A 12986-nucleotide genomic window follows, 5' to 3' on the forward strand; every position below is an offset into this window, starting at 1 on the left:
TTTGCTTTTCTTACCTTGGGACTTAATTTTGAGGCTGGCTTGAGGCTCACAGAACATGTGCTGGATCTTATCTTGGATTCTTTATCTCCTTTTTCTCCCTTCAATAATGACACAAAAAACATTTTCCACTTGTTTTGACTGTTGGCTTTCTAGGTATGCTTCAGTGGAAGCACAAAATCCAGTAGGGACTTCTTAGGTAGGTTGTTCTGTAATGTGTACGGAACTGTGGTGGTGTGCCTTGTTACATCCCTTAGAAGTAGCTTTTAGATTTGAAGGGTCTTTGGTCTGCAGGATGAAACCTACTCTTTTAGCAGGGGTGTGCTGTTAGGTCTGGCAGAACTGGGGAGGTCAAAGCCAGCCCTGCCCTCTCCATGCCTGGCTTGCTGGGCTCTTCCTCCTCCCCCTGAGCTCCAGCAAAGTGTTTGCTCCTTGAGCTGTCAGCCCTACTGCTGGCACATTGTTGGGCAGTGTGTCCTCCCCACTGAGCTGGACATCAGCCTTGGTGACCAGCACAAGCACTTGTGCACCTTGGGTCTGCAACGTGTTGATGTGGACTTGAAAGAGAAGGCAAGCAGGTAAGCGTGCTTCAGAAAATGTTCTGTGCTGGTACAAGGGAGCTGTTGGTGGCAGACAAAGAATGGCTGGAAACGCAAGGGCTCAAAATCAGGAAAGCTGTCCTGCTTTTCAGTAGTCCAGCCTGCCCACAGTATGGCTGGCACTGGTGAGCCTTAATGGATAGGGCACGAGGAAGAGGCAGCATGACCCTGCTTGGCTGGGCTGATCATGTCACCTCTCTGTGCCCTGCTTCACCACAGGATGGGAGACCTGCCCTGCCCTTGGTGTGTGTGGAGAGGGGCTGGGGATGAGCTGGGTCTGCTGGGCAGGCTGCTTGTGGGTCAGCAAATATAAAAACGCTTGTATTGCTTTTGTCTCCTTCCCTGATTTTGAACAAGGCTCTTCCTGTACAGTTCCTGTACTGTTCCCCTGCACCAGGGGAAGTTTAGGTTGGATATTAGGAAAAAGTTCAGGGGAAGGGTTGTTAGGCATTGGAACAGGCTGCCCAGGGAGGTGGTTGAGTCTCCATCTCCGGAGGTATTTAAAAGAAGGGTAAATGTGGTGCTTGAGGATATGGTTTAGTGGTGGACTTGGCAGTGATAGGTTAGCGGTTGGACTCGATGATCTTAAGGGTCTTTTCCAGCCTTAACGATTCTATGATTCTAAATGTAGATAGCTGGCCAGGTAATAATTAACTGGGACAGGTATCCTAATAATTACCCCTCCTGGGTGCTATTAGGGCAACAAAGCTGGTGAAGGGTCTGGAGAGCAAGTCTGATGAGGAGCAGCTGAGGGAACTGGGGGTGTTTAGCCTGGAGGAGGCTGAGGGGAGACCATATCGCTCTCTGCAACTACCTGAGAGAAGGTTGTGGGGTAGGCGTTGGTCTCTTGTCCCAAGTCACTAGTGACAGGATGAGAGGAAATGGCCTCAAGTTATGCCAGGGGAGGTTTAGATGGGAGATTAGGAAAAATGTTGTTCCTGAAAGAGCGGTCAGGCATTGGAACTGGCTGCCCAGAGAGGTGGTGGAGTCACCATCCTGGAGGTGTTAAAAAAATGTGTAGACGTGGCACTTGGGGACATGGTTTAGGAGGCCTGATGGTGTTGGGTTGGTGGTTGGACTTGAAGATCTTAGGGGTCTTTTCCAACCTTAATGATTCTATGATTCTGTTATACTGCCTGCACATAGCTTGATGTGAGGGGCAAGAGGGGTGAGGGCTGGTTTTGCCCTCCTCTGTGTTTTCCAGGGGATGCCAAGTGTGTTCTGGCAGCGAAGGGTGGGTGCGCAATGCCTTTGGGTATGGTGGTTTGTGAGACAGCCACTCTGTTCCCCTTCCTGGTCTACAGAGAGCAGCCAGTGCTCTCAGAGGAGATATCTGCTGAGGGGTGATGGACATCCCATGGGAGTACTGGCTGTTCTCACTCTTTTGGCCCGTCATGGGGCTCTGGGTGAGGAGTAGAGGGATGGGAGAGCAGCTAATTGGGGACATGGCCTAGTGTGGCGTGGTTGTGAAGCTGTCCTGCTCCAGATGTGCACATGCACCCTGAAGTGGATCAGTGTCTGCCTGTGTCTGGGATTTTTGGAGGTTGGACTAGGGAGAAGGTGCAGGCTGCGGCGCTGTAGGCTGCGGGAGGATGTTGGGCTGGCGGGATGTGACCTGTCTTGGCACCACTGCCAGCAGCTGGCCCTGCCCTGGGGTGCTCCCCCTGCCTGCCCATGGCTTCTGGCAGCTGCTGGGACCTGTGGCGGTGCTGATAGCTTTGGCAAGTTTACGCTGTTGATTTTTGCCTCTAATGCCAACGTTAGGAAGCACACTGAAATAAATAATGATGATGACTGGAGGAAAGTCAAAGCCTTTCCATGGCTCCTGCTGGAGTCACTGCCACTGGATTGCTTAAGATGTGAAGTGTCCCTCTGTGCCTCAGTGGGCTTTGAGCTGTGAGCTGGACTGAGATGGGCACTGACAAGCACCCCCTGGGTTCCCAGGGCACATGGCTTGAGTAAATCAATCCATATACCTGTAAAACTGTAATTGCACAACTTAACAATGCATTGCAGCTTATCCTGGTATAACTGTGAGATAAGTGTTGTAAAAGTTTACAGCTGTGATAAACTGATCCTCCTGTAAGGACAACGTTGTTCTTTCACACTGCTGCTGGTCAGTTTTTACCTGGGATGCTAAAAATAGTTTGTTTTAGCAAAGGTTACATGCTGCTTTAAAGCTCCTGATTAACAACATCTTTGCTCTTGCCAGCTCTTAGCCTGGCCCTGGCTGCCAGCACGTCCCACCCAGGCTGGCAGCGCTCTCAACAGCACAGGCACGTCCAGGTTGCGTCCCTGTGTTGGTCCCCCTGTGCCATGGCTGCTGTTTGTTTTGGCCCCGGCTCTGTGCCCAGCATTGCTTCTCAGGCTCCGGGATTTCTGTAGTGAGCATGTGAGCTGTGCTGGGGACAAGCAAAGGTGAAAGCTGGCTGTCTGGGTGCCTCTGGGCACGCAGGGCTTGGGGCTCGCCTGGATTTCACCCTCTGCTCAGCCCTGGCAGGGTCCTGGAGCTCACCCTGCTGCAGGGGACAATGCTGAATGCTTGTTAGTCAAACAGCCTGCTCTCTCTCTTTCACGCAAATTTGACTGGTGTGGCTTGGCTTTCTGGCTCATAGGTGAACTGCTGAGCAGCAAAGCTATTTTCTCTTTTGTTGGTATGTTTAGAGTTGCTTCATGCATTTGATTGTGGGTTTTTTTCTATGTGGTGTGAAATGGTGACGGGTCACCAGAGCTGATGTGCAGCCTCTGAGAGCTGCTGAAAGAGGTAGTGGTTGGATAGCTAAGGAAAATCAGCCATCCTGTGTTAGACCCAGCTGTTAGGGTAGAAAAATGCTGAAAGAGACTTGGGGGGAGGTTGCACGCTGCTGAGTGCCCTCCCTTCGTGACAGACCACGTTGTCTGAAGCAGCAGGGATGGTGGTGGAGAGCCCGGCTGCAGCACTGCGGTAGAGGATGGTGTGAGCCTGGGGAGGCAGTGGCTCGCTCCCCGTGGAGACCCTGAGTCACGCCAACACATGCATGCACACATGTATGTACATGATGTTTAATGATTATTTTTTTTCTTACTTCAGTCCTCATTAACTGGTATGTCTGTCGTTGTAGAGTCCGGCTGGGCTTTTGGGGGGCTGAGTTGTGTTTGGAGAGGAGAGACTCCCCTTCCCCGAGTTGTGCTGAGCCCCAGAAGCATTTTGCAGTGCTCTGTTTGCTCCAGAGACTGTATCCAGTCTCAGGTCTCTGTCATTGCTCTGGAGGCAAAAAAAAAAACAACCACCAAACCCAAGCAAACACATTGTGTGTAACTTGGTGACCAGGAAGTGAATGGTTTGGGAGTTAATGGCATTTTTATCAGCAAGCTTTGCCGTGTGTGTTCACAGGCCAGCTTGTTGCCCTGGGCTGTGTTGATTTACTTGTCCAGTCCTGGTTATTGCACTTCGTTACTCTCTGGAGCCAATCAGGCCCTAGGGAGGATGTTCACAATGACCAGCCCTTTTCCTTTGCTGCTTTTTTTCTTCTTTTTTTTTTTTTTGTTCTCAGAGTTGCTATAATGGAGCTGGGGCTCTGTCAAGCCCCTTATCTTTTAATGCACTTGCCTCCAAGTGCATTAAATGCACTTTTAATGCACTTGCCTCCAAGAGGGCAGGGGCCTGTCCTGTGTGCCAGTGTGCAACAGATCACATAGCTGGGTGGGAAGATCTCGGTTGAAGGAGGCTGGCATCTATGGCTCCTCTTGTGTCTCCTAACTGCCCCTCGCCTTTGGGATGGTCAACTCCTGTCTTCCAGGAGCCGGGCTGTTCCTTGTGAGGTGTCCTTAGGTATCCTTAGCAGCCTGATGAAATGTCCCTTGGTGCTTTCCTCGGGAAGAGGGTTAGAGCACTCAAACGGGGAAAACAAATGTGTCGTGGTCATCGTCTTTTTTTTAAGTCTGGTTTTTGGAGCTGTCAGAATAAAGAAACGCTGTTAAGGAGGATGTGGGAGAAGAGATTGAGGTGGTGAGGCTGGTCCCTGCAGGGTTTTGCTTAGATAAGCAACTTTATAAAATCAGGGAGGACACCTGAAGCTTTGGGCTATTAATGCTAGATTTCCTCCTAGTGCAGGTCAAAAAAAAAAAAAAAGTCTCATTACCCTGCAGTTTTGTACAGCCACTCCATAGTGAAGGAAGAGCCTGAACAAACAACTGGCAAAGCAGTAAGACGTTTAGATTATGGCAGCTGCCTGGTGAGGAAGTTTGTGCTTGCTTTTAATCAGTGATGTTGGCTGTGTGGGGCTGTTTGGGGCTCAAGCTTGGCCTTGTCGGCCAGCTAGCGCTGCCTGCTGCTGGGCTTGTCAGGAGGCAAGATGTGGAAGCAAAAAAAGATGGAGATACATGTACATATCTCCATCTTTTTTAATATGTATTTTATGTGCTAAAAGGCCACCGCCCTGGCTTTCCTTGTGCTTTGGTGCTTTAAGGGGAGTGATGTCGCTTAGACCAAGGTTTCCTTCCCTTTGGGCAATGACCCTCTTCTCTGACCTGCAGCAGCTGGGAAAGGACATTAGCCTGGCACAGGTGGGAACCCAGGGAAGGTAATCCCTCCACCCTGTGGCTGCTGATGGTGAGGAAGAGGGGGCAGCCCTCCTTGCCTGCCCGTCCCTGGGACACCCACTGCTGCTTCAGGACTCCTCTGGTCTCCAGGGAAGCTCCCAGAGGTTTGGGAAGAGGTCCCACAACTTGTTCCTACCAGAGAAATCTCTGACACAGCAGAAATAAAAACAAAGAGCTCTTCTTCGGTGTTTACTTTTATTTTTAGAAGACAATAAGTGAGCAGATCGAGCTGCAGGCGGAAATGGTGTCTCTGAAGTTCAGGCTCTCCCTCCGCCCTTGTCAGGAAGCGCATGCTGCACGTGCACCCGGCTGGGATGTTTGTAGACAAAGAGTTTCTTGATGCTTTTTTTTTCCTCCCCCCTGCAGTTCCTTGCCCATAGGCAAAGAGGATTTGCTTGCTTCTGTGCTGGAGTCTTGTACGGAGCCAGGCTCTGCGTGCTGGGGGAGCACAGCTGCGCTAGGCTGCTTCTCTTAGCAGCCATTTGCCTTGAGTGGGGGGAGAGCTTCCTGATTTTTCCTGTTTTCTTGGATCAGGGAATTAAATCATTGCTGACGTGGTACTAACGGTGATGAGAACGGGGGGCTGAGGTGGCTTGTGGGTCCCTCCATCGGGCCATCCTTCCACTGCGCGACCGACTTGGACGGAGCTTGCACTTCCCGGCTTTGCCACAGCCTGGCTCAGTGGCCTGCGCATCCCCCGGTGCAGAATGAGTACGTAGTCCTGTTTCTTTTGCTCCTTTGCCATGAGCCCCTTGGGGAGCTGGGTTGTCCCTGGTGAGCTGCAGGGCTCTGCCGCAGCGTGTCACGGTGATGGGCGTTTGTGTGTAGCTCGTTTCTGCCTGCTCTGGCTAGAAATCCCTGCCTGCTGCTGAGATGCCCCTTTTCTCCTTTCACCAAAAAGAGGTGCTGTAAGAGACCAATCTGAAAACCAAGGCGTGCTCTTCTCCTGGTTGTGCCAGTGAATGGGGATGTGGTTGGACCCAGGTTTGTGCTTGTTGGGCAGATAGCCCAGCTGGCCCTGCCAGGACCATGTGCTCCGTCAGTGAGCTATGCTTTGCCCTGGGACACATGGCTTCCAGAGTGCCTTGTTCGGGGCTGTGCGAGTTATGGTGCTTGCTTTCCTTGGAGGATGTAGTTTTCTCCATGTCTGTAGTGCCTCTTCTCTTTTGTGGCAAAGGAACCCAATTTGAAGTAAACCCCAGGCTGTGGGCAGGTCTGTGATGCCAGATGCTGTAAGGGTAGACAGATGCCCCTTGCAGCAGCTGTGACTGAGCTCAGGGGCCATGTCCTGACGTGGTGTTGGGGACAGGGCTGTTGCCAGGGCCATGGCTAGGAAGGGGGACAGAGAGAATTTGTGTTTGTGCAGAAAACAGCATGCAAAGGCTCTTTCATACAGTCTGTGACCGTTGTAGCGTGGCACAGTCCCAGCTCTTCCATGGTTGAGTCCCCCTGCAGACCTGCAGCTGAGGTCTGAAGCCTCTGGAGCCAGTGGTCGATGGCAAAGGGCTGTCTGCCTTTGTGAAGGGGAGGTGGGCATGACTGCTGGCTGGGAACAAAATGGAAGAGCTGGTGCTCTTTTGGGGAGGCAGTGATGCAGCCCAACCTCCCTGCATCTGCCTGGGGTGCAGCTGGCACTGCAGCTCCCCACCCGAACAGGCTCCTGGGTGCCTGAGGTGGCCCGCTCCTTCCCTACCCTGTGCAGGGAGCGACTCTATCTTGCTTTTAATGAGTTTCCTTCCATCCCACGAAGTTGTCAGGGAAGGGAGTAGCTTATTTCTGAGCGCTTGCCAGTACTAATAGAGTGAGTGTTTGCATGGCCTTTGTGTCAATCCCAGCTCCTGCTGATCAACAGCACGGAGGGAAGACTAGAGAAGAGCAGGGCTGTGTCCTCCCCACCATGGTAGGGCTGGAGGGTGTCAGGCAGGCTTTGCCTGCTGGAGAACAAGGCTTCTTGGACTCCAGCTCGGGATCCTGGCACAGGTCTGGCACAGATCCTGCCAGGTCTGGTGCTGCCTGTTCTGCTCTTGGGGAGTGTAACCCATAGCAAACCAGAGGCTTTGTCAAACCAGAGCACCCTTTAATCCTACCCTGGGGAGCAAAGCCCAGCCTCTGAGGGAACAGTGCTTTGAAGGGTGTCTGTGCATTGCTGCCTGGCTGATGTCTTGCCTTTCCGCTGTTGGTATTTAGGGGGGTGTTGTGTTGTACGGTCCCGTGACTAGTTGCCCATAGGGAGGGACACAGATAAGTGCATCTCTGCTCCCTCTCTGAGCTGTGGGAGACACTATAACTGGCACCAGTCCTCATCTGCCAGGTCCCCACCTTGAGCTGGCCTGTGGCTGTAGTAAGAGTTTATGGCATTGCTCTTAATCCAAGTGAGGTGCTCACCCTGAAAGTATTCTGCTGTCATCCTTGTCTTTCCCAGCTGCCCGCTATTGGAAAGGGTGAGGGGATTTGGCAGCTTGGGCAGCTCCTTCAAGGGCTGCAGGGCTGTGCATGGGACATCACCACTGTCCCTGCCTAGGGATATGGGGCTGCTCCCCTGGCTCTGTTAGCATGGTGGATGGAGTTTCCCCTTGTGCCTGACTTGGCATGAAGCTTTCCCTTCTTCATGACATCTGCGTGGTTGCACCAGCAAAGGGGCAGGCTGCTGGGGAGGAACAGGGAGAGCTTGGCCAGCGTACTGCTGGGGATGGGAAGTCCTGCCCTGGGCCAGCTCCTGCCAGCTGGTCTGGGGCAGGCTGGCTGTGGAGGTTGGCATGGCTGTCTCTTCCTCCTCCAGTTTGCAAGTTGGTGTGCAAATGCCGGAGCAGTGAATGCGTAAGTCTTGCTTCCTTCTGATTGAGGTGTTGATTTTGTGGCAAATTCAATAGTTAAGGGCACAAATATCTTTCAGTGACTATGAATTACAAGCAAGAGGAAACAAACAAAACCAACCCAAGCTCCCACGAATTCTTGAATGGTCTGTATTTGCAAAAGGGGACTTTCTCTCCTTTTCTTTGAAGGAACCTCCTGAAGCTGTTTATTTCTATACTCTTCTTGGCTGTGACCTTTTTATGCAAAGAAGTCAAAATCATTAACGTAAAAATCAGTGGTTGCCAGGCCAGTGATCCTCACTCTGCAAATATTGCACAAGATCTGGCTAAAAATGTAATGACTTGAAACTGTACAAGCTAAACTCTCTTTTGAGGAAAGTGTGAATGTTTCTGTAAGGAGTCCTGTGTGGGCCGCTGGGAGGGTTGGCATCTCTGGCTGTTGGTGCTAATGGCCTAGTGTATGAAATAAATCCCCTTCTGGGAAGCAGCTGCTGCAAGACCATGGGACCGAACCTGCAGTGAGCATCCTTTCGGTCCTGCACGTGTCTGTAGTGTTTTACCTTGTCTGACTGAATGATTCCTCAGGTCCTGTGGCAGCATTGGGAAAGTGGAAAGAGTAACCCAATTTTTGTTGCACTGGAGTTTCACTGCTGTTTGGCTCCTTCCTGCAGTGGCAGCACACTGGCGACAAAAGGGAGCCTTTTCCAAGGTCTGCTTGATCTCAACCACCCTCTCTGTGGAGACAAAAAGCCTGTTGGCTCTCAGGAGTCAGAAGTGTGAAGGCTCATAGCTCCCTGGATGTACCCTTCTCCAGCTTGTGGAGGAAAGGGAGGGTTACCTCTTGGCCCTGGGGACCACAGCTTCTCGCTGAGCTGCACCTGGATGAGCTCCTGAGAGCAAATGCACAGCCAAAGGTGCTGCGCAAAACAAGAAGCAGCACCCAACCATGAGCTCCTTCTGGGTCTGGCTGTTAATGGCAAAAGAGCATTTTCTTTCTGTTCAGTGAGAATTTTAATTGCATTGTCCTGGTGGTGGAGGAGATGCATCGCTGTGGTAAAACCTGGCTTTGCATGGACTGGAGAGGAGGGCCGGGAACCTCTCCTTCCAGCCCCCTGGGTGATGGCTGCTACAGTTCCTTATCCACAGCCACATATGGATTTGAAATGTGCAATGTCCACAGAAGGCTGATACTTAGATATAGTGCCAGCTCCTTGCACCATAGCAGTGAGCTGTGTTAGCATGCATGTGGCAGTAAGATGGATTTTGCCCTCAGATGGGCTCTTCTCGGGGTGCTAGTGACAGGCCATGACAGAGGTCATGAGCGCAAACTGCAGTTAAACACCAAAAATGCTCTATTACTGTGAGGATGTTTGAATGCTGGACTAGGCTGCCCAGAGAGGTGGTGGAGTCTCCAGCCTAGGAGATATTTAAAACTTGAGTAGACACCGTCCTGGGCAGCACTGCTGTAGCTGGCCCTGCTTGAGCAGGGGGTTGGACTGGGTGATGTCCTGAGGTCCCTGCCACTCTCAGCTGTACTGTGATCTTCGTTCCTGAAACACCAGATGAAGTTGGTTCCTTTGACTGCCACAGTTTAAGGAACATCTCCAGCTGCATCTGCTCTTCACCTTTTGCTCCTCATTCATTGCCTGAGGTGGGAAGGAGATGAAATGGGGCTGTAATGGCTCAGCAGCTCATGTCCTGTGCGTCTGCTGTAGCTGGTGTGTGGAACAGAAGTGGTGATGTGATGGGAGACCTTCCTCTTCATGGTGAGCTGGTGGCTGGACAAAGCACTGTCTGGCGAAGCCTGGCAAGGGGAAGGGACTAGCATGGGGTGCCCAGTTCCCCTCAGTGTTGCCCTCTGCCTAGAACAGACCTCCCTCCCCAGCTGGAAAAGCAGCAGAGATGGAAAAGCAGAGCAGCTGGGAGAGAAGTGATGAACAATCTCCTCTTTGGTTCTGGTCAGGATGCCCTTAATGGCACTGGGAGTTACATGTATAGTCTCATCCCATTTGCTGCATTCTTTTGGCCAACATTTTCCCTTTTAGATTCTCTGCAATCTGCTTGACTTGAGCACGCAGAAGTTTTCTTCCAGACTTTTTGTCAAAGATTTGCTGCTTCTAGCGTACCTCTTGAGCCCAAGGGTGTGCAGCTTTGCTCTAGATTCTGAGGCAAACCAGGGAAGAGCATCCCTTGGCTGAGAGGTGTTAGTTTAGAAAGTGAGGGGGGGGAAAACAGTTTTGTAATTAAATGCCTAACCCTGTCCTGTGTTCTGGATGATAACAGTGCTGCTGTGTTGTGAGGTTGACCAGAAGGGGAGTGCATGACATTTTCTTTCTTTTGTAGGTCATTTTAAGGTAAATCAAAGAGATGCTCTGCAGGATTGACTTCCCAACACCTAATTTGTCCGAGTGATCCTTAACGTTGGATAATGAGCTGGAAGATTTGCCCAGTGCTTAAGGGCAAACTGTATTATCTGTGTCAGAAATAAAACTTCCCTGGCATCTTTCTCCATGTCAGACACAGTGATTAGAGCCTTAACTACTTGTTTGAGGTTGCAGTCTCCAATTCAAAAGCAGAAAAATGTCTAGCTGAAACTGGGGTTTCCAGGCTTCCACCTGACAATTGTCCTGCATTTTGCAAGATTTTCTGAGGGTAAATAATTTTTGGCCAGATGCATTCTGCTGCTTTAGCAACTACAGCTGGAACAGGAACAAGGGAAAGCAGTTCCATTGGTTGTGTGTATCAATACAAATTCAGAGACACAGTCCTGGCTTGGTGAGAGCAGGTTTCCTGGTAGCAGGTGTGACTGAGGATGCGGTTCAAGTATTCGTTTTGCATCAGTGTCCAGCTCCAGTGAAGCAAAATAATGATTTGCAAATAATGTTCTTTGGTGGGGGAAAAAAAAACCACAACAAATTTGCCTTGAATATAAATGCTGAAGCAGACAGCAGTTACATGGTAGAGACTGAATCCAGGCACATATTTGTCTGAATTTCAGTGATGCTGAAGACTGGCAGCCACCTTTTTCTGTCTATCACAGGGTAAATCTGCAACAGGCAGGTTAGTGATATGCACATTAGGGTTTGGAGGCTAAAAGCAAAGGCACTCTGAGCTGCAGCAGGTGAAAATGCAGCAGTGTTGTGATATGGCAGAAAAAGTACTGAGATGCCTCTTTTTAGTGGGGGAGTTTTTCCTTTATTATCCCTAATGAAGAAAGATTTTATGCTAAAGCTTTTTTTCCTGATAGCTTTTTGCACTTCCCTGTCCTCCCTGGTTTTTGCTATCAGTATGGCTGCAACAGCAGCCATGAGCATCCTCCCAGGCCCAGCGGCACTGGGCTTGTAGCCTGCATCGTACCATGGGAGGGGTTGAGGGCTGCACTGTGGGAGGGGGTCGTGGCTCCCCCAATGCTCATGTATGCTGTGGTCCCAGTGAGTTAGCTGTTACCCTTGGATAGCAAAGGCTTCACCCAACGATGGCATCTGCTGATGGTCTTACCCCATTTATTCCTTTTCCTTCCCATTTCCATGTTCTTCTCTGTCATGGCAGGCCAGCCCAGAGCCAGGAGAGCCTGTATATGTGGTGGTGGGTTGTTTGGTTTTTTTTTTTTCCTCCTGTAGGATAACTGATCCACACCAGTTCCCTGCTTCTGGTGGAGGGTTTCTTTTTCCCCAGTAGTTTATACTTCTCCCTTGGCTTCTGAATGGGGCATCTCATCTCTCTTACTACACCAGGTTGCAGGTCAATGAGAATACATCCATATAATAGTAAATGAACGTCACCACGGCAGTGAAGTAAATGCATTGGGCGTTCTTGCCAAGCCATGCATATTTGCTAAGGTCAGTAGGAAGCACTAATATATTTTGTCTGCTAGTGCCAAATAAAGGGTTGAGGGAAGGATATATAAAGTAAAAGCCCATAATTTTTGCTCACATATCTATTTTTTACAGTTGAATAAGAAATTAATGTAATCCGGTAGGTAATGCAATCCATTTTCAATCTAGTGACTGATAATCATCTAGAAAGAGGACAGCACATCCCAGTTCAATGTCAGAGGTACCAAGCAAATGAAGGAAAGTTTGCATTCTCACTGTGCGTGTGCTCTTACACCAGCATGCCCAGGCTCATGGCTGCTGAGATATTCTAGATTGAGCTTGTTGCTCAGGCCTGAGGGGTGCGATGAGCCGAAGCCATCCCATTGCGTGGGTGAGACTGTGCTGGACCAGGTAACTCAGCGGTTCTCAGCCCCACTTGGGTGGGAAGCGTATCTCCTCTGGGCACGTGTTTGTCCTCTGCAGCGCTCAGGATGTTGCTCAGCTCTCGGTTATGTGAGAGGGCTCCATCCACCTCGCTACCAGGCAGGGTCTCCGTCCTCTCCCTTCCAGTGGCGCGGGGTGGCTGGCGATGGAGCACGGAGGCCTGCATTGCGGCACGCAATCTCTCGGCCGCTGGGATCTCTTGAGGAGCTGCTGTGGACCCTGAGGCAAGGTGTGGGGTGGACCTTGTCAAAGGGCGAGCTGGGCCTGTGCCGTGCTCCTTATCTTTCACTCACTAAGGGTTGGTAGGGGAAGAGGTGTGCTGGTGTTTGGGGGAGCCGAGCCAATGCCTGGCCCTCCAACGTAAGCATCTGGCATGCACAACGCCTTTGTTTAATTTTTGTGTTACAAAGCAAACCTCTGCCCACTGGGAGAGGCTGTGTCTGACCGCATGCCATGACTGAGGGCTTGCAGCCTTTCCCCACCTTTCACCATTTTCATACAGCCTGACTAATACCTGCTGGTATCACAGCTGTTTGCAGCACTCATGTAGCGGTGGGAGCTACGAGGAGTGCTGGGCAAGTGTTTTGGTTTTTTTAATTTGGAGTGATGCAGCATGAGCTAGCTGTGTCTAAGGAAGATGTGAATTACAGGGTTTGTACCAGTAGTGAAAACCTGGTACATACTGTCAAACCTGACTGTTTCACTGCAGCAGTAGTTAAATATGTATATTTAATCCT

At 50.7% G+C, this 12986-nt stretch overlaps 1 protein-coding gene across 1 annotated transcript in view; it reads left to right on the forward strand.

The window, feature by feature from the left end:
* The first annotated feature begins 5484 nt into the window (after window positions 1-5484).
* Window positions 5485-12986, forward strand: part of LOC135315263 (ankyrin repeat and fibronectin type-III domain-containing protein 1-like) — a 236040-nt gene continuing 228538 nt past the window's right edge. Inside the window, exon 1 of the mRNA XM_064462236.1 lies at window positions 5485-5888. The gene's annotated coding sequence lies outside the window, so the exon portion shown is untranslated. The remainder of the gene's footprint in view (window positions 5889-12986) is intronic.

This window comes from Phalacrocorax carbo, chromosome 10, assembly GCF_963921805.1.
Source record: "Phalacrocorax carbo chromosome 10, bPhaCar2.1, whole genome shotgun sequence".
Classification (NCBI taxonomy): domain Eukaryota; kingdom Metazoa; phylum Chordata; class Aves; order Suliformes; family Phalacrocoracidae; genus Phalacrocorax; species Phalacrocorax carbo.